Consider the following 20681-nt stretch of genomic DNA (forward strand, 5'->3'; position numbering starts at 1 on the left):
AAACTCATTCATCCCATTGCAGAGGACATCCCTAGTTCTGTACAGCAGGGTTTGCTCATGTTTGTAGCACCTACTTTGTTATTCAATAACCTGTGGAATGTTTATTTCTAAATGAAAATATTATTGCCTGAACTTCCTCAGGCAAGAGTTTTCTGATTGAGCTTCTTTTGAGGCTAAGATCTATGCAGGGGTTTGCTCAGCTTAATACTAGAGCCTCCTAACCCCTAGGACCCTATACTAAAATATATTATTGTGGTATTTTTTTAAAAACTGTAGATATCTGCAATTTGTGGCTTACATATCCATGATTTTCAATTCCAGCATTATACAATAGATCAGATATCAAGGAACTCTGCTGTGATTTTCAGATTATCTAGAACACATTTCAAAAGGAGTCTCTGTTTCAGTGCTTGGGGTCTTAACTGAAGAACACAAACCAGTGTAGTTGGAACAGGACATCTTAAATGAAACTGGCTGTGTGTGTATCTTCCAGATCACCCAGGCCTTGCTTGAGTGTAATACTCCAATCCTGGTGTTAGGAGCTGAGTGGGTGTTAGAATATGAGTGGGTCAGCCAGCAGGCGCACTCAGCCTGTCTTCCCTTGTCTCTTCTAAATCCTTCCCAGGTAGTATTGCGAGTAATTTGTTGTTCTTAGTGCAAGTGCTTTATTTTTCCTGCAATTCTTAAAAATAAAAGCTATTTAATGGAGCCTTTCTGTTTCTATCATTCTGGTGGAATATTTTTGCTATATGTGATTAATATTGCAGAAACAAGAATAAATTGTTGGATGTGCATAAACATGTTCTTATCCCAAGTGAAACAGTAGTTGCAAAATCACAGACCTCTTATATGATAATACCTACAGCCTCAGAAGCACAAACAAAGGTGAAGTATTCTCCATGGGATTTTGTCTCACAACATTGAATGTCTATTGTGATTTCCTGAAAAATGAAATTGAAATTCCTTTGAGGAAATGTTAGAGCTCTTATATCTGAATGCATTAGCAACTGCAATTTTATGTGTTATTTTACTTTCTCCGAGATAGAATTTGCTTGAATTGATAAAAAAAAAAAAAAACACCTTTTCTGTTAAGTGCATAAAATTACAAAAAAAGGCAAGAAACTTAAACATAAAGGAACTTAGTATTGAAAACTAACAGAAACCTGAAAATAAAGGTCTTACTTTATACAACTGCAATCCATTGATGTTCTGTGAACGTTTTATCTCCTATTGTAAGTTGACAGAATCAACCAGGAGCTGTGGGCTGCAGGTATGTAAGGAGTGCAAGTGTAAGGGAGAAAAAAGTAGCAGAACTTGATTGCCCAGATGTCTTCTATTTCACAGTTCTCTTGAGTGCACTTAGGAAAAAAAAAAACAAAAAAACAAAAAAAACAAACATTTGCACTGAGGAGCAAGGAGGTAAATGTTTTCTGCTTTGTTCCTGCTCAGATTAAAACATCAGCATGTTCCCAGTCCTTATCTGATGGGGCCTTCTCCTCGTTAGTTATTTTTACTTTCAAAAATCAAATCCAAAGCATGTGGTTGGAATGGTGGAAAAAAAAGAGGAGAGATTAAGGCTGGGAAATGAAGTACTCCAAATACTCTAAATCTCTTGGAGACATGGATGAGGTATGAACGTTTTGGCACTTTCAGAGAATTCAAACAAAAATTAACAAAACTTAAGCCAACAAAAAACCCCTACCACCAAATGCAAGATTTCAAGTACTGAACAGCCGACATCTATAGTTACTGTTACAGCTAGCGTTTGAAACGTGAATAGTCTTTAGTCAGTCTTGAAAGATGTGTTTTATTGAACATGAAGAGTAACTTATTCTGAGAAGACACTCAATTTAAAATGTTTCTTACAATTTAGTTCTTGTAAGAAATTTGTTTTGCTTCATTATCGTTAATGATTTTAAGGTTATTTTTCTTCTGTACAGTGATATTTAAATTTTGTATGGATCACTCCTCTTTTCTACTTCCTTCATATTTCCTTTAGAGTGCAGTAAGATTCTTCTGTGTGTTTAAGTGCTAGGTTACTCTATTAGATATTTGGGCTCTTGTAAGTAATGCAGTTGGGTAGCCCAAGCATGTTTAGGGTAAAATGATACCATAACATATGAAGGGGGCAGGGAGCAGGAAATCAGATCATGAAGTGCCACTGTTTAAGAACTCCCTTAACTTCCAGCAAGTATTTGGAGGAAATACATGAACTTTGGAGCAGAAATGTAATGCTTGCTGAAAAGTGTAGTGCAAAATGATTAATTTTACATGTCCACAAAGGAAAAGCCCTCCGAGTACAAAAATATGAGCAGGATTATTCCTTATCTTCAGAGTCTGAGGACCTGCAGTAGTTCAAGATGATAAATCTCAGGAGGGGAAGAAAGAGCATAACGCTTTCATTTTGAAGGCTTAGCCTTCTTGATGACCTTTCACTGTATTCAAAATTTGTTCTGTGAAAAGATTTTTTTTAGGTTTATCACTGATTGAACAAACCAACCTCTCTTAACCTACAAGTGAACATTAGAAACATATATCTAGATGCTCAGAAAATGAATAAGAATCCTGTAATCTTTCTGTGTCTTTATCAGGAAACTTAGTCCTTTCATAGCACTTAAGTTCAAATTTCAGTTTGTTTTTCAGCAGTGTTATTGGAAATACTATGCATGTACTTGATAATAAATACTATGCATGTACTTGATTAGTTGCTTGCTTCTCTGAAGACTCAAAACAGATTTTCCAGTGAAATAGTATGGCAGTAACATGTGATGGAACCTCACCGAGAACCTAAATAGCATGTTAACAACAGACTATTTTTTTGTTCTCTCTCATATTTAACAGTTTCTCATAGGAAAAGTAATTTTGTTCATATAGATAGAAAAATGTAGTTCTTCCCAAATAAATGGCCATTTTGCCTAATATACAAAATACACCCAAATTAGTCACGCCATTCTCTAAAGTGAAACAAGTGGAGGCGTAAGGAAGTGCTTGTGTATTACAAGCAGAGTATCAGAGGACCATACAGTCATATTGTACAGAGGTTTACTTGATATCTAATTAACAAAAAACTGAAGTAAGAAGGAGATTAAAGCCAGGAACTTTTGGATATTTTTCCACTTCCTGAGAATTGAAGCAATTAGTAAATGCATTACTATCTGCAAATGGTTTCAATTGTTATTTCCCACGTGTATCTCTTGCAATCATAAAAGTTCCGTCAATGATAAAATATTTTATCTCATTTTTAATGAAGCAAAACTGTCCTACTGGTATTAGTATGAATGATATCATTTTTCATAAAAGAAGTTGTTTATATCATAATTTCTTGATAGTGTATTCAGGGTTATTTTGGGTCCCGTGGGATAACACCAAAACTTCTGCACCAGTGGAAGAGAGTGCCGTTATAGAGATCTTCGAGTTTCCATTTGGAGGAGTGATCTGTTCATTCCAGTATGTTGTCTCTGATATGAGTCACTCTAAGATAGTCTAGCTCTACAGAGACAACATAAATGTACAGGAAGGTGTTCTGAAGGATGTAGATTTATGCTTACTTGCATTTGAATTATTTAATTTTTACTACTAGGACCTTCTCATGATGAAATGGCTGCTGTGTTTTAAATCAAGCACTTTATTAATTAATATGCACTGCTAGTGTCCAGAAATTTGGCTCAGCTGAAAATGTTTTATGTTGCTCTGCAAACTGTACACACAATAAAATGCAATCCCTGCAATTTAAGGGAGCAACAACAAACACCACAATTTTCCCCATGGTGCAGTTTCCTCAAATCAGCCATATTATGGTCAGTTTTTGCCTGAAATCTTGCAAACAGTACACAGCTATTTACTTCCTTGCTTTATCTCTTAATGGTTTGAAATAATTCTCTTTTCTTTTGGTGAAGCATAAGAATTTTTGCGGACTTAAGGAAGAGAACCAATGTTAGTATTTCTTAACTGTTTAAACATTGTATGCTAAAAGATGTCAGCATGTGTTCTGGGTCGTTGTTTGTGTGTCCATTTGCATAATGTCTTAAGTAGGATGAGAAGGCAGTGTGAGGGATTCCTCATAGCCTAGCCACTGGAACTTGTATTGTGCAGCTTTACCTTCCTTGTTCTTTGCGTTCTTTGATCAGCAAGTAAAAATGAAGAAGCAGTTCTGTCAAAAAGTTTGTTGTGCTTCCATTCGTGGACAAATACTGAGTTGTTGTTTTCTGCACAGAAGATAGGCATTCCAGCCTTTGAATTTATGAAGATGAACAGAGCATAGATTAGATTTTGTAGATGGTTGTTTAATGATAGCTCTTCCTAGATGGCAAGGTTTCTGTAAAACTAACTTCTTTTGCAATCTAGAAGAATATTTTGAAAGCACTTTCTGCCTTTTCTTTGAATTCATTGTAATCATGTGTATTTTAATAATATACATATATTTTTGAATAGAGATATTACTACTATTGAAAGGAAAAGAGGAAGAATGCTTTATTGTAGGTTACGTGGGTAGTCAGCTGAATATTGGAAATGCCTGGTTTAAAAAATAATGAATGCATGAATGTGGATTCTTACTGGTCCTTTTATCTTAAAAAATAAGCAACAGTAGTAACTAGTTATTCAAGTAGTTATTCATTGAACTCAGTGAAGTTGTCAACGTTCCAGTTTTTACATTTTTTTTTTCCGTTGGTACAGAAATACTCTATAGTATTTTACCATTACATTGAAGCAAATGATACTGGATTACAGATTCTACTTTATTCCTCTCTTTCTGTTGTTTCCATCCAATTTAATGACCCGTTATGTGAGGTGCTTATGTATGATGCATCTATGTGTGTATATATATGTACATAAATACTGCTATGTGATATTTCTGAAAATATGTTCTGGAGCCTGGGGACTGTTGTTTTGTGCTAGCTGTATAGGAAGGGCAAGCCAGTGTGTGTGCCCTTCAGCAGGGAAAGAACTGGCACAATGACTCTGAAATAAAAGGTGACAGAAGCCAGAGAGTTGTAAATATAAAATACATGTGGTGCATAAACTTTATAGAACACAATTTGCTCTCAATTTCCTTACTTCCATATACTCTCAGGAAAAAAAAAAAAAAAGGAATAAAAATCTCTCCATTCTCATGGAAGCACTTTCTCTACGTTATTTGCTATTTTCTGTGTTAAGTAGGTGTAAAGATTGTATTAAATACTTCCCTCTCCTGTCTATTCCTAAACTGTTTATAAATCAAAGATTTTATGTTCTTTCATGCTAATAATATGGATTTTCCAACTTACCAGTTATCTCTCAGACAATCAGTCACAGTCAAACTTAAGTTTAAAAAGTTAAGCTTTGAATAAATAATGTAGATATTGATACGTGCCTATAGCTCTTTTCTGAATAATTGAAATGTGAGTTTTTTGTTAACACCTGATTTCTCTCTTGGAACTTCAGAATTTACCGCAGTACTTTCTTTTGTTATTTTGGATGTCTGCCTTGGCACAGTCCATTAACATGGAATGAGTATTGATATTTCTAAATTATAAGGTACAGTGAAATGGAAAGTGTCTTCTCTTCAAACTTAGTCCGACTTATGGCTGCTTTATTCATCAAGAGCAACAATCCTTGCTCAAAGAGAATGTTTTTGGAAAGTAAATGTAGTGGAAATATTTTAATTTACACTGCTGAGATTCTGACAACACTTCTCTCTTATGGGGATAGTATGAACATAAAATAAGCAAATATCTTGCAGTGAAGATTGTTGTTGCTGTTAATTGTACTGAGAAATTTAGCATAGAGAGAGAGAAAAAAACAACCTAGAATATTCTGTGTCTTTGGAAATAGTCTAAATAACCACAGCCTTTTATGTGAATGCAAACAGTTTCTCAGAGACGGTTCTCTGGATGATTGCACGTGTATTAGGACCATAAGAAATGCTGGACCACTGTTGCGTGCTTGGGTTCCACTGTAATCAAAATCTGCAAGCACTTCTTTGATTGATCCTTGAAATGGAGTACGTGATTCTGTTACATAGCCATTGGTAATCAGATTTGGGATTTCTGTTACACTTTTTTTGGTTTATCACTGTGGAGTTACGATGGTGTGAAGATAAATACATCTTTAAGTGTAATACCTGGATGCCATCTTTCATTTTAAGTGCACGTCATGTAAATCTCTGCATCTGCTCTGGAATGTTCTGTTAAACACTGCAGAAACCTCTCTTACTGGTTCAGTGTTATGTTCTGATGCATATGAGAAATCATCTACAAGACAAACAGTCAAACCTGTGCAAGATGCATTTCAAATGCATAAGATGGAATTTCAGTTGTGTTTTTGTTGATACCCTCAATGGTTTTCTAGCATGGCTAATTCATTAAAAAGTGTTAAAAAATTAGAGCTAGCTATTTACCCACCAGTGCAACAAAAGAATAATGTATTCAGAATAGAAAGGATTTGTCTGAATGTGTTAATCAGCTCGATATACCTTCCAATTATGCTTATCATCTCTGTTAAAGAATTTTGCTATATTTATATATTTTTAATTTCGAAGTCGATGCAATATTTAAAACACAATTATGTTTTGGTTTGCTGTGCTCTTCTTGCCAATTTCTTCTGTTTTGAAGTCTCTCAATGATTGCGTCTCATTTTTCATTACTGATGGCCCCTTCAGACAGGCAGGCTCCAAGCTAATTAGCAATGCTTTGTTCTTGAATGCTTGTTTCCTCCAAAAACTCTGCAGGAAGGAAACTCATGAACAGTAGTACACAATCTGCAGTTTCAGAGGCTATAATGTTAACAGTAATGTGCTGCAACGTTTAAACTAAAATCCGCCACTTTAGAAATTATTAATTCATGCTCAGTGATGGGAAGGTTTATAGTCCAGAGGATATCTCAGTCGGATTGTACATTGCTACGACTTTGTAATAATCAAAATCTGGCATGAAAAAATGGTGTCAGTGTCTAAAACTGCCTTTTGAAATCCCTATGAAATGTTGTGGTTAGGCCCTCAAGCTGGGCTATTTTTTAGTCAGCATTTGGCAAGAACCAAGCTGTTTTGTTTTTGTCTTGCGTTGTTCATTTTTTGATTTGTGTGCCAACTCACTGCTTAAACAAATTGTGTCCCAAAGTGGCAAAAGGCTGTGCTCTGCCTTCTGTCAAGGTTAAGATTGAGGAATGTAGCAATGCACGGTGGGTGAGATGCAGGACAGGTGTGAGTATGGCAAGAGGATGAGCTGGGCTTTGTGGGCATGGGAGAGGAGGGACAAAATCTAGTGTCTGTAGGATGAAAGTGGCTGCGTGACATGAAGGGCTTCCGGTCATCGTTGGGAACTTTTGGCAAAGGACACTGATTTGGTAGCTGGGAGTCAGTATTCCTCTCCATTTACCTGCAATTACTTTCATGGCATCCTCATTCTGTTGTTCGAGCCACGATAGTCCTTGTTCAGCTAGCTTCAGCTCAGGAGGACATTATTTCTTGAGGGATAATTTTCAGCACTGTGGTCAAGGTTATTGCGCATATCCAGTTACTGTACTGCTGCATTAGGATAGATTTTTTTTTTTCATTTTTCTGTTTTTTCTCTATATAGTTTTAATGTATTCGTATTAAATGACCAATAATCATTTAATTAGTTTGCCCATCTGCAAAGGAAACTATTGACAGCAGCACTGAAAGTATGCAATGCCCTTCTGGTTGGTATTTCTCAGCAGATCTTCTCCTGAGCCAGGGTATGACCCTTGGGCCTTCTCATGCTATTGCCATGTAAAGAATCCACCAGCTACAACATGAATCCAATAAAAGTCATTTACAGAATGATAATGACTATACAAACGTGTAAGGCACAGAGGAATTAGTTATCTTCCAGAGTTACCCAGGTGAGTGTTTTGGAAGTGGGAGTAGCATTTTACCTGCTATACAGTAAATTATAGAGTAAAACGTCAGATCCTGCTGTTTCAAAGAAAACCTGGAATATTGATTAAAAGCTGGCTTCTGAAAAGATGTATGTTAATCCTTTTGAAGTCAATGTTTATTGAAGGAGGTTTCAGCAGAGATTGCCTGTAAATTTGATATTGCTTTAAGCGATGGGTAGAATACGTATTTCCTTGACAGGAAGTATAACATATTTGTTCCATTAAAATATGAGTATATATTTTGTTAGCTTGTCATTTCGTAGTTAAAACTTCTTGAGACCAGTCAATACGATGTGCTTTACAGTTGTAAATACTTTCTAACATGGAGTAAGATTTGAGATGCAGAAGTTTTGATTAAAATCAACATATGGAATGACGGTTACTAAAATGCAGATTAAAAAGCAGTACAAAGAATTAATAACAGTCGCTGATAGCAGAATGGCCATCACTTAATGTTTTCTGTAGTTTAATAAAACATCTTTAAAATTTTGAATCAACAGCTGGTTTAAAAAAAAAATCAATAGTAATGAGTTCATTTGTATGTAAATGAATGTCATTCTATTTTAGGCTACCCATACTTTATGGTATCTTCGTAGGTAGGTATCACTAAGTATGGTCATGAAAACAGGGCTGTTCAGGAAACCCTTTTTAAAAAATCAATTTAAATGCAAAGTCTTTGCCTGGCTTTTAAGTTTTAAAAAGTCATTCATAAGATTCTATCAGCCTGAATGTTCTGTATATTTGTATTTAAAATAATAATTCAGTACATTATCAGGAGTGGAATATCATACAAACAGGGAGCCCTAGGACAATCAGACGATTTCAGAAACTCACTGAACATTCCTTTGTGTGTTCCAACTCATTTTGAAAAACTGATCAAACTAGGAGGCTGTGAGCCTGTATGCTTGCAGGTGCAAAGTAAATGCACATAAGAAAATATCGTCTCTCCAGATAAGGGAAATGTCTTATAACTGTTGCAAATGGGAAACACTCTGGGGGTGCTTGCGGTCTTCGACAGTAGTAGGGTCTGCTATGCTCATGTTTGGACAGCAGTGTTGAGTAGTTGCTGAAATGGCTTAGTGGAGTTTAAACAAAATAATTAAAAAATCCAATATGTGAATCAAGCATGAATGTGTATTTTAAATCTCTCTGTATAAACTACTAGCTTTTTTCATGTGTAATGGATTCTTGTAAAAATGGAACGTGTTTAGGTTGGCAGGATGAGTGGATGGATTTGCAGCTTAAGCTTCGTAAGTGTATTTCCAGTTAAAGTCATATTTTCAGGAAACAAAAGAAACTGGGGTTTGGAAATTTATTGCTATGTACAAAGCAGTAGTCTTCCAATATTTTCTTGTTAGAAAAGTAAGTTTCCAAGTATTTGGAGCAAATTTGATCTCAGTAAACCTTCAGTTTACCTGGACTCTAAAGGAATGGATCAGCTTTGTATCGAAAGTAAAAAAAAATCACCCATATCTGCTCAATTACTCAGTATTTCTTACTTTTAATGAGGTGTTGTTGAATTAGGCTCTAAGTCCACATATTTTGGAGATTAGGAGAGGACATTAACATGAAATCCAGAAAGAAATGTTTTGATTGATAGCTCAGAAGGAAATGCCAAGGATAAATATAAATACTGTTGATTGCAGTTGATGTGGGCAAGTGGTAATCAGTTGCAAATTTAAACAAACAAGACTCCAGCAGATATTTCAACTCTTCACCTTTCCACTTGTCTTTCAGTTGCCTTTCCCAACCCCGTTTTACAAGTAAATGTTTCTCATACATTCTTTACCCCATGGGATAGTTAAGTACCCTTTTTTGGGGAGGGAGGGAAGTATATAGATGAAGAGAATGGTCATGATTGGAAGAGAAATATAATTTTGGTCAACTTTAGAGAAAGCTATTCTCAGATTATTTTATTTATTTCTTTCCTGAAAGCTGATTTTTCTTACTACTCAAAATTGGGGCATATCTACCCCATGAAATGGTGTGATTTGCATTTGTAACACAGTAGCAGACACAGGGAAGGTTCTCTCAAGTGCTTGAAAATACAGAGTGATTGAGAAGGGTAAATGGAGCATTTTGTGTTCTGGCTTATTTGTGTAAATCCTGGAAATTCAGGAAACTCAACTGCAACTGAGGTGGTAGGATCTAAAGCAATTAGGAGAAATCTGTAAGCTGACCCCAAGAGACCTCATCTTACCTTATTCACACAGATTTTTAGTGCTTTGAAATTTAATATAAAGAAAAACCCAATTTTCAGACTGTCATAAAGAACAACAAGTCCTAATAAAGCATACATTGCTACATTTGAAAGTCTCTGAAGACTAGTTTATAGTCCATGTAGTTTGTTAAAAAGCTTTTAGAGTCATCATGGTCGATTTTATCAGTGTAGCTATTGTAAATGAGCAGTAAGTCAACATTAAAGTCCTTATGAAATTTTAATGCCAAAAAATTAAAAGCACGAGTGTAATCAGTTCATAAAACAAAATATTTGAGTCTCTGCTCCTGCCCTGCCAAGTGAGGATCAATTATTGCAGTACTGTTCTCTTACCTTCCCCTGCAGTAGATCTGTGTATTCCTTAGTATTCCTCTTGGTCCATTTCTTACTGACTTGACCTCTGGCAGATCAAGTTCTGAAATTTTGGGTTTTGTTTTGTTTTTTTTTTCTCTTTTTTTTTTTTTCCAAGCTTCTTTATTTTTTTTCCTGTTGAGTTGTAATTTCTTCTTTGAAACCCAATGCAGAATACTTATTTTCTCCCAATTTGTCTTAGTTTATGTCAATTCTGTATCAAATCAGAGTATTTCAAACTTGATCCTTTCAATTGATTATCTGTTTGCGACAGCATAATACCCCAGAGTTTGTCACCATGCTAACACGCTCAGTTTCTCTGAAAGTACTGAATAACAGTGTAAATAAAGACTGAAAGCAGTGGAATATGTGGCTGCTACTTAAAATACCCCAATGATACTCAATGCTGAAGTGATATAAGAGGCTTAAGGAAGAAACATGTGACTTTTTTTTAGCATGCAGATAGATTAGAAAGCAAAAGTCAAGACCCCCACACAGTATTATAACAGTAAACAAATTTTATGGCTTCTTTAAAAACATAGAGGGGCAGAAAGTTAAAAATGTAAACAGGTCTTAATTTGTAGTGTTTGCATGCAGGACACAATCAATTAGCTAAAATGCAAAGTTAGTTTAGAAATGTAATTAGGTATGTTCACATTCAAATCAGACTTGGGTGTGGATGGAAAAAAATAGTGTAGAAAACCTGTGTCCTAGCTGTAATTTTTTCAGAGGTTGGGGAAAACTATTAGGAAACTTTAAACATTAAATAATTTGGAAAAAAAAAAAAAAAAAAGGAAAGGAAAAGTAGATATTATGGTATATATCATCTTGAAGTAACAGTGGCATGTAACCTTGTTAGCTACAGAGAAGTAAATTACTGTATTCCTGCAACAGTCATTTGGGAAGGTGTTACTAAGAAATAATGGCTAGATCAATTTTAGTAGAAATGGAGATTATGGATTATAAATAATTACAGTTCACAGAATTGTTTGTTTTCTTAATGGCAATGACAGTGTGGTCCTGATAGGTGCAATGCAAAGCTACAAAGACACATCTGAGTTCAAAATCTCACCATTTAAAATGCAAAAGAGTTAAATAATACCAAGCAAACGATTCCGATGTGGTGGTGTTTTCCAAGCCTTTGCTGTGTCCTTCTGGTCACTCTAGTTGCCTAGAACAGTATGCTGCAGGGCCAATGCCAGTGTGGCTGTGCACTCTGTAAGATACCAGTAGGGATTCCAGCCAAGTATTGGTGATGAATTTTGTGCTGTGATCTGTTTTAGAGCAACAGGATGTCGTCTTAAGACTTTTGTCCAGAACAGATTGGGAGTACATTGTTTCAGCCATTCATTCAAGAAGTGGGAATAGACAAAACTCTCCAATGGGACTGAAAACATTGTATAATATTTCCATAAAACATCAACTTTGGAAATAAGACTTTGACTCATCAACACTCTAAGTTGAGTTCTCATGGGTTTAATATTTTTGTAGCCTCATAAATCCAATAGATTTAAAAATCTCCTTATTAAGTCAGAAGTTGTATTTGTTTTTGGAAACTGTTAAAAATTCTGCCCTAAATTAAATGTGTGTTCCTTATTGTAATAATTTTGCACGTAGGAGATACTGTAGATGGAGAATCCTCTACAGGTAAATAATCAAATACTAAATATCTCCTTCAAAATTCAGCATGAAAAGAAAGAGATACTACTTCAGAATATGTGCAAATGCCTATGTTAATTGAATGTATTAATTCTCTAAGTCCTGGGGATTGCAGATTTTCATTGCAGATATTTTCTGTGTTGCAAACCTGTAGCCATTTATACTGGAGTTTGGCTCTGGTCCTGCACAGAGCCCAGCACACTGTGTCCTTTGTGCCTGCAGTGAATGCTAATGGAACTTGTGGGAACACCTGAAAGAGGCAAGGGAATTTAAGCCAAGCAATACCACTGTCCTGGATGATTTGGACATCGGCATCTCTTGCATTTTCAAGTCTCCAGTTTATACTTAATTTCACCAAAACAAACTCAGAGAAAATAAGTTATAAGAAGTAAAAAGCAGGGATAGTATTATGATAATCCCCACTGTACCTAACATGAAATTTCAGTTTCACTGTGTTTAGAATAAGGTGGAGGCAGCTTTTCCCCAAGAGATGCTGGAGAAGCAGAGCTTATAGAACTACATATTGGAAAGTGCATCTGGTGATGGAAAGAGATGAAATCTGGTAAGAAACTGAGTAAGGATAAAGAAGTAATAATGGAGAAGCACTTGGGAGCAAAGACAGAGAGTGGAAGAGTAAAGGAAGCAGAGCAATTGGATGAGATCATAAGAATTTATTTGAGGAAGTAAAAGAAAGGCAAAAGAGAAGGCTGTGAAGGGAAGAAGTGTGAGTTTTGGGAGAGGTCATAAGGGAAAGATGCAGATGTACTGCATCCAGATTTGGCTTAAAAAAATAACAGAACTTTTCCTTGAGTGTTTTATTTTTGGGTTTTTTTTTAGTGTTTTTTTTCTATGCAGCTCTGATACTGAGTCTTGCCTCAAGAGCAGCTGCCTCCACACTGCCCTTCCCATCACATCTGAAGTGATTTTTGACATCCTTAAAGGCAGTGATAATTTTAAAGATCTTGGTGATTGTGCATCTGTACACTCACAGTGCCTGATGGGGTCATTAAAACCTGATGAGTTTGAGATATTGGTTAATGTGAAGAAAGTACAATCATCTCAGGACAAAGACATAAATGGAACAAGATGGATACTTTTTTTTTTTTTAATATATTTTTAAATATCTTTTAAACTGTAACTTCAAAGTCTTTCTATAACTTAAGTCCTGACTGTGATATTTGCAGCTTCTGCGGGGTTGTGAGCAGCTGAGTTTCCTGCTGATTTCCCAAGGCAGAGGTGAATGCAGGCAGTCCAGAGTTCAGGCGGCATCTCAAGGCTTCTCTTCAGAGAGGCCAAGAGATGACTCAGTAACATTTTCTTTATATATATTCTTTCTATATGCTATGCTTCATCTAGCACTATTTGCCAGATGAAGCATAGCATGATGCTTGTCACCTTGTTAAATGGTTAGTGGGCATTTAGAGAGGTGATCAGAAATTACAGACCTGTATAGTATTATGTATGATGTTTTCCTTCACATATATGGCTCTGTTCAATGCCATCCTTTTATATTTGATCAAATGAAAGATTTCATGTCAAATATGTTCTTTGTTATGTGTGAAGAAAACAGAAGTGCCATAAATGTGGTTTACTCCATACCAGATATTGTCATTACATTAAAAAGCCAAAAAAAGTTATTTGCAAATCTTGTAGTAAAGCTGTGGAGAAGCAATAGCTTAGCAAATTAAATCAGTGTAGATACAGTTGTATTTCCCCTAATGAAATACTCTCGACTTGCAAGCTGGAAATCTGGTGGTAAATGTGAGCTAGCAAACCTTATGGCAGTGTTTGATCTTTGCTTTAAGAACTTCAGTGTTCTTAGTTTCTGATGGTAGGGTGGAATAGCTTTTGCAGTCTGACCATACTGTGTCATGCTGAAGTTTTGCCTGCATCCCAGTAGGTGCTTGAACATAGAGAAGAATGGAATGCTCCCCTGACACTACATGGGAGCTAATGTTCTTTGCCTGCACTTCATCTTTTTTCCCATGCCATGTGCCTCATCGCCTGGTCTTGCTATGTTTACAGGCCTTTTAGCTGATGAATTTCACCCACACCAGAACACAAATGTTGATGCTAACAAGGAAAAATCTAATTTGAAAAAAAAAAAAGCTTTTTTAGGGCCTTCATCTGGTAAATTGAAACTGAGCATTGCGTTTAGTCATGGTTCATAGAAACAAAGTCTGACTGGAGAGCTGTTTATCTTCAGCAAATACAGCAGGCATATACAAAATCTAAAGCAGTGATCTGACTGAAAAGTGGCTCCTGGACAGCTTCACATTTCACACTGGGCACATTTTCAGATTCCTAAAAATCTTGATCAAAACAGTAAATGACATTTTAAACGAACTCAGAATTTGATCTTTAAGATCCAAATAGTGTGCAGGGTGTTGTCTTGGTCTTCTGAATCCATGTAACAAAACTCGTATCCAATTCTAGGCAATTCAGTATCTGACTGTAAATGGTATTTAATCAAATTCCACGATATGGAAAAATCATGCAGTTGCTGTTAATTTCATTGTAAAGTGACTTAATAACATTTTAAAAATCATTATCATATCAAAACAGCCATCCTACCTACTAATATAGTTCTTAGTAAGTGCAGATCATTAAGGAAATTATACTTTGTTACTGTGCTTTTCTGTTAGGAAAAAACAAGTGAAAGGTTTTGGGGAGATCCCCTCTCGTAGGGAAAGTGTAAAACTAATTAGCTGAGCAAATATCAGTTGTGAATTTCACCCCACATTTAATTTTGTGAATGATATGGAGGTTCCATCATGAAAACTATTAGACGGGAAAAAAAAATTAAGTGATGTTGTGTAGTCTAATTGCAAAATACTTCAGACAGTTTTCTTTTGAAATATGCAGCATCATGTGTTGCCAGTAAGGGCAGTCAAGTATCCTGTAATATACATCAGTGTTGTGCCATTAAAGTTTTCTGTTTAGGGAAATGGTTGGCAGCTTGAAGCACCTATTCCTCAATTAACATTGTAATATATTGTTATATCTTATGTGTTAATGAAATTAATAGAGCTATATCCAAAGTAGTTAGCATTTTGAAACAGAAGGTACATTTCCCAGAAAATCACCACATTTTTAAACATTTATTGCAAGAAATCCACACTAGGTTAGTTATTATTCATGAGCATAACAATCTCAAATTTACAATTAAATTGAGTCACAGAAATTATTATTATTATTTTTTTAGAAACAAAACAAAAACCAAACCGTACTTTATTGGGAGCATTATGTAGATAATGGTAGTTTGTTTTTTGTTTTCCTAACCATGGAGTCATATGTATGATTACCATCTCCCTTGATAACAGGTGTACGTGATCTTATGTAGACACCCCAGGGCATCTCCAGTTGTGACAGGTAACAGAGTCCTGCCCACCATGATGAAGAGAAGGCACAGATTAGTGTACAGAACATAAATGCCGTATTTCCTTCAGTCTTTTGCTTTGTGCACTCTCAGGGAAGACTGGGACAGCCTCTGTTCAAGATAATTACCAGCTTCAGGTCCTCTATGTCGAGGCTGAGAAGCTCTTTCATTCTAATGCAGTAGTGTGCATTGGAACAGGAAGAAAAGCATTTGACATTACTTTCAAACAAACATCATTTGTTCCAGAAAAAAAAATTCATTATACTAAATTGGAGCTCAGTATGTTGTAAAGAGACTTCTGTTTTACTCTTTACGTTTTCTAATAGTTGTGCATTGCAGTAGCAAATGTTTGGAAATCCTTAGATTTATGAGTCGTGTCCTTCCTAAAGCAGCCTTACCTTAACATTTTCACTGTATTTCCCGTTTTTTTTAAATTGCCCATCTGGCTTCTGCAGAGCCTGATACCTACCTAGTTCAGTTCTCTCTATTGATCACACTGAAGAGATGTTGGAGAAAGTAGAACATATTATTGTTTTGGAAAAAGCTGGTAAGATGAGTTCATACAATGTATCTCCATTGTTCATAGCCATTGAAATAGAGGCTTTGCAAGTTGTAGGTTGTATCTAACTTATAATGAGAGTTGGGATGATGACTGGATTCAATTCTTTAATAGTCTCTCCATCTCATTGTCAGGCATCAAACCTGAAAAACTCATGCTGTAGTCTGTAATGGGAACTTGGGGTGGAGGAGCAGAAGAGAATAAAGACAGGAAGGCAGTAATAGATTTTTTTGTGATTTTAATGAAAGTCAGTCCCTTATCCCAAGATGGGCAGTAATAGAACCAACAATAATACCTGGTGGGTTTGTTGGAATTTTTTTTTGCCTTCTGTTTTGAAAGCAGTAAATGGTTTTCAGTGTTGCAAGTCTCTCGCATAGTATTTTCAGATGCCCATGTAAAATAAATCTTGTAATAAATAGCAATTCCATAAGAGCTGTATTTTTCCTAAAGTGAAATTGGGCTGTGTGATGCATGCGGACAAAATCTATTTACAATTAATGTATTTAGGCACTGTTAGCCACAAATTGGTGACAGTGGATAACAAAGCACCTGAATGAGTTGAATGCTAAAACTCCATCTGTAATTAAACTTATTGTTTGTAAAACTCGTACATGCTACAGACATCTTTAGTTTGTGAAGTGCTGTTACTAGCTCTGTGACAGCTGTAGAATTACTAGCTTTATGATGCCTAGTGGACTGAAAACAGTAGAGGCAGCCAAAACCCAAAAAGAGCCGTGGGTTCTTGAGCTGGTATTTGTTGTTCTGAACTTCTGCACTATTGATAACTGTGACCTTGTGGACCTGGTGTATACCACCATCCCGTCACTTTGTAGGTCATCTAGCTACATAATAACTGAGTGTTAAATATCAGCATTGAATTTTCAGTTTGAGTAGCTCAGCTCATAGTCCCAGTCTTTGGGTTGCAAAGTGTGGGTTCTCAATGGAAAAGGTTTGGGATAAATGGACACAGAGACCAATTGTGAGGGAAAGGCTACCAAGGGAATAAGCTTCTTTTACGTGGCTGTAGAAAGTTCTGCATGAGATAGATCTGTATATTCTGCGTTTCTCAGGATTCAGACACCTGCCTTAATAGTTCAAACATGTCACAGTTACAAAGTAGGGAACTTAAACCATGTTAAATCTAACTATTTTGGTTACGCAGTGACTGATTTCTTGCATTTTCAAAAGGCTACATGGAATGAGAATTTAGGCCCAGATGTTTTGATGGGGACAAATGTGTCTTTTTGAAGCTGAATAGGAAAACATTTAGCTAATTTTTCACAATTTGTTTGGACTAAGAAATCAACTGCTAGAATTGCCTACAAATTTAATTATCATAAATTTACTTATAAATAAATGAAACAAAAGAAAAGGAAAATCTAAATGTCAAAACACTTGGATTTGAGAGTTTAAGAAAAAATCTTTTTTTACTCTGTTGTTGGAAAAATGAAGGATATTTTCCATTGAAACTCCACATGATTTAAGCTTTACATTGCTATTAAGGTATTTTAGTGAGGCAAATTCCCTTACTGCTTGCAGTTTCTCTGTTAAAAAGGAGAGGAGAGGTGGGGAAGGGTGTTATAAACTGCAGAGAGTTGAGGTAAAGTGGAATCCATTCCTGGAGTGACTAAGCAGCTTAGAGGAAGGGAGCTGAGCCCTGCATCTGCCGTTGGTTGTCACAGTGAAACCACCCGATTTATTTCTGTGCGTAGCAGAACTTCAGCTATAACAATTTCCACAGCATTCTGCTGCTATAACTTCCCTCCTTATTCCCAGAAGTGTTCTGGAGGGGTATGGAGGGGGAAGCGATGGCATTAATAGGGTTCAGTGGGAGGGATCGTTCTCCTGCTGTCATTGGGGCTGCTGATCCATTACCCTAATTCTGTAGCCTTAGAAAGTTGACATGAGTTCCTTGTCCTTTGTAGATAACAGATTGTTCTGTTTCCACATCCCTTTGCACTCTGTGCTGTCCTATCCTAGTACAGTTGTTTTCTGTGCCTAGGCAAGTTAGCCGTGGAAAGATAACTGGGAAGCTTCACTCATGCTTGTGTAGAACCACAGCTTCAGTGCCAGCCAACCAGCAGCTGGTAATAGTTGATGAATGTAGTGAGGCTGAGAGCTGGCATTCTGAACAGTTTTGCCGTGTCCAACTAGTTTAAATTGTTTTATCTGCTGATTAAGAGATAAGCCAAAGCAAAATGTGTTATGAAGCCTTCTATAGCTTCTCTTCTTCGGTCTCATATTATTTTTTAAAAAAGAATTGAAAACTGGACCTAAGTGTATTTATTTTTGTGAATTCCTTCATTTGATTACCTTTTTGTTAGAGCTGCATAGTCTGTGCCCAGATTTTTCACGGGCTCACCTCTACTATTACCAGTTTTCATGTAGCTCTTTACATAGCACAGGGGAAGACATGAGTACAGTTGTAAGGGTGGCACTTGCAGAAGTAGCATCCTGCATGGATGGCACTTGTAATGAGAAAGGACAGCTGACCATAGGGATGAAAGGAGAAAACCTAGACAGAGCAGGGGGAAAAATGAATAGAAAAGAGGTACATCCCCAGATCACTGAGCAATCGCTGGGGGGGGGGGGGGGGGGGGGGGTAAAAAGCAAACATCTGTATGTTTTCCTTACAGTCATTCAGAGTTCCAATTTTATATATATATATATATATGACATATGATAAAACGTTATAACGTGCTATAACATATTTTTAACATATAATGTGTATTTAGTATATGAAAATAGAGTGTTTTCAGTGTTTAGGTTTTTTCCTGTCTTTTGGTTTCATCTTCTTTTGTGAATATTTTTTGGGGGAGGTGCCAACACACCTGCATTCAAGGTGCACGATCAACAAGGCAAGGTTACCAATTTGTTTGCCATTTCTCCATACCTGTACTCAGAAAACATCTAAGCTGCTATGGGGGCACATGAAAGGTTTTTATGTCTGCCCTGCTCTGCCTGTTTTGCTGGTAGCATTTGTTCTCTAATTTGCCTTCTCCCTCCCAAATGCATTTCATGGTTGGAAGTAACACCTGTGGCCACTCTGCTCTGACAGCTGCAAGACTCAGATGCCAAGCTCTTGAATGTATTTTTCCTGTTGCTGTCATCTGGGTTAGAGGATAGCTTCCAGGCAGACATCTCAGTCATGTCTTTGTTCATTGCCTGTTGTTGGGCAGGGCTGGGATCAAGGTGTCATTGGATTGGTTAACTTTTCACAATTTCATTCGTAGTATACGCAATGGTGGCCAAGAATTTGCTTTCTGGTATGAGCTTTTGTAGGGAATGAATTCTCACCCACTGTTTAGCAATTTTAAAGCTCTATTTAGACCATCGTGTGCTCTGGACAAGGTTGATATCTTTCTAAAATTCTGGACTAGGAAACTCCCTGATGAATCTCAGCTCACCTAAATTGAGAAAGAAGAAGGCAGCCATGGCAGGTTTAAGCCTGTACCTTTTCTGCCGTTTTTGCAGGAAGACTTGAATGAGGAATTGTGAAGTGATTGTGTTTGGAAATTCCTAATTTCAAATCATCTTGCTTGCAAGCAGTGATGCTTTGTGTTTCAGAAGAGGCATTTCCAAAGAACACAGTAATTCAGACTCTGGTATCCTAGTTTAAAAACCCGTCACCTGGGTTCACAGAGAGGTATTTCAGAAGCATGGCTGACACAGACAGATTTCTCAGTGGCACTGGGTAAGATGTAGCTAGTAAAACTAGGTAGTCTTGACTTTATGACCTTATTGCTATTGCAACCTATTGCTACTGAATGTGATGGTACATGACGGGTTTCCTATAGCCTTGTAACTGTTCTGGACAGGAAAAACTCCCAAAAGTAGCATGGTTTGCTGCATCCTAGAAAAGGTATTGGATGACAGCTGCTGGAACAAGATATTCAAATGGACTTGTTGGAAAATCCATTTCTCTGAGGTTGGCTGTAAAACTGAAAAGCAGATTCTGAAACAGAAATTAGAATTAAGGTTTGATCAATTCAAGTTAGAAATATAAATAACTTCTTTCCTACTGGAAAGTCCAGCAAGAAGTATCTTCTATTTCTCTTCAGGAGTGTAAGATGGAGAAGTGGCAAATGCAACTCTTCTGCATGAGGTACAAAATGATTTGCAATAAATTATATTTCCGTGCAGGCTTACGCTCTGCATTCTGCTCAGCTCTTTAATGCTGAAGTTTGCATACCAAGATCCCAGTTTCAATATTCACATAATATCCTTCTGAAGACAATTAATTTATACATGCTCACTTGTACAGAGCTCTAGGCTTCAGAAAACTTTTTGTGGAAAATGGACACGCAAATTAATTTGACTCGTGCAATTTACCGAGGCAACATCATGGAAAATATTGTCTCTTTTCTGTTGTAAGCAAAATGTGTTGCGGGGACAGATGACCTTCAATGATAAAGCTGAAATGAAGCAAAAATGCATTTACTTCTTATTTCACATTGAGGGCTGATTTCGATCAGAGCACTTGGATACATTTGGAAGTGGAGTTTAAGGATAGGGATGGACCTTCAAATGTACCCGTGTGACTCGGCATTGGCCTGTTATTTTTCTTCTGCTTGTTGTGTAGGAGTTTTTGAAGTGAAAGCTCAGCATGGTCAGTTTGTTTAAATTCCTTTGCAGTCTGC

At 36.5% G+C, this 20681-nt stretch overlaps 1 long non-coding RNA gene across 2 annotated transcripts in view; it reads left to right on the plus strand.

The window, feature by feature from the left end:
* The window catches only part of LOC125699655 (uncharacterized), a 63508-nt gene that overhangs the window by 39099 nt on the left and 3728 nt on the right, over positions 1-20681 (plus strand). The gene's annotated exons all lie outside the window — the stretch shown is intronic.

The sequence above is a fragment of the Lagopus muta genome, chromosome 13, assembly GCF_023343835.1.
Source record: "Lagopus muta isolate bLagMut1 chromosome 13, bLagMut1 primary, whole genome shotgun sequence".
NCBI lineage: Eukaryota > Metazoa > Chordata > Aves > Galliformes > Phasianidae > Lagopus > Lagopus muta.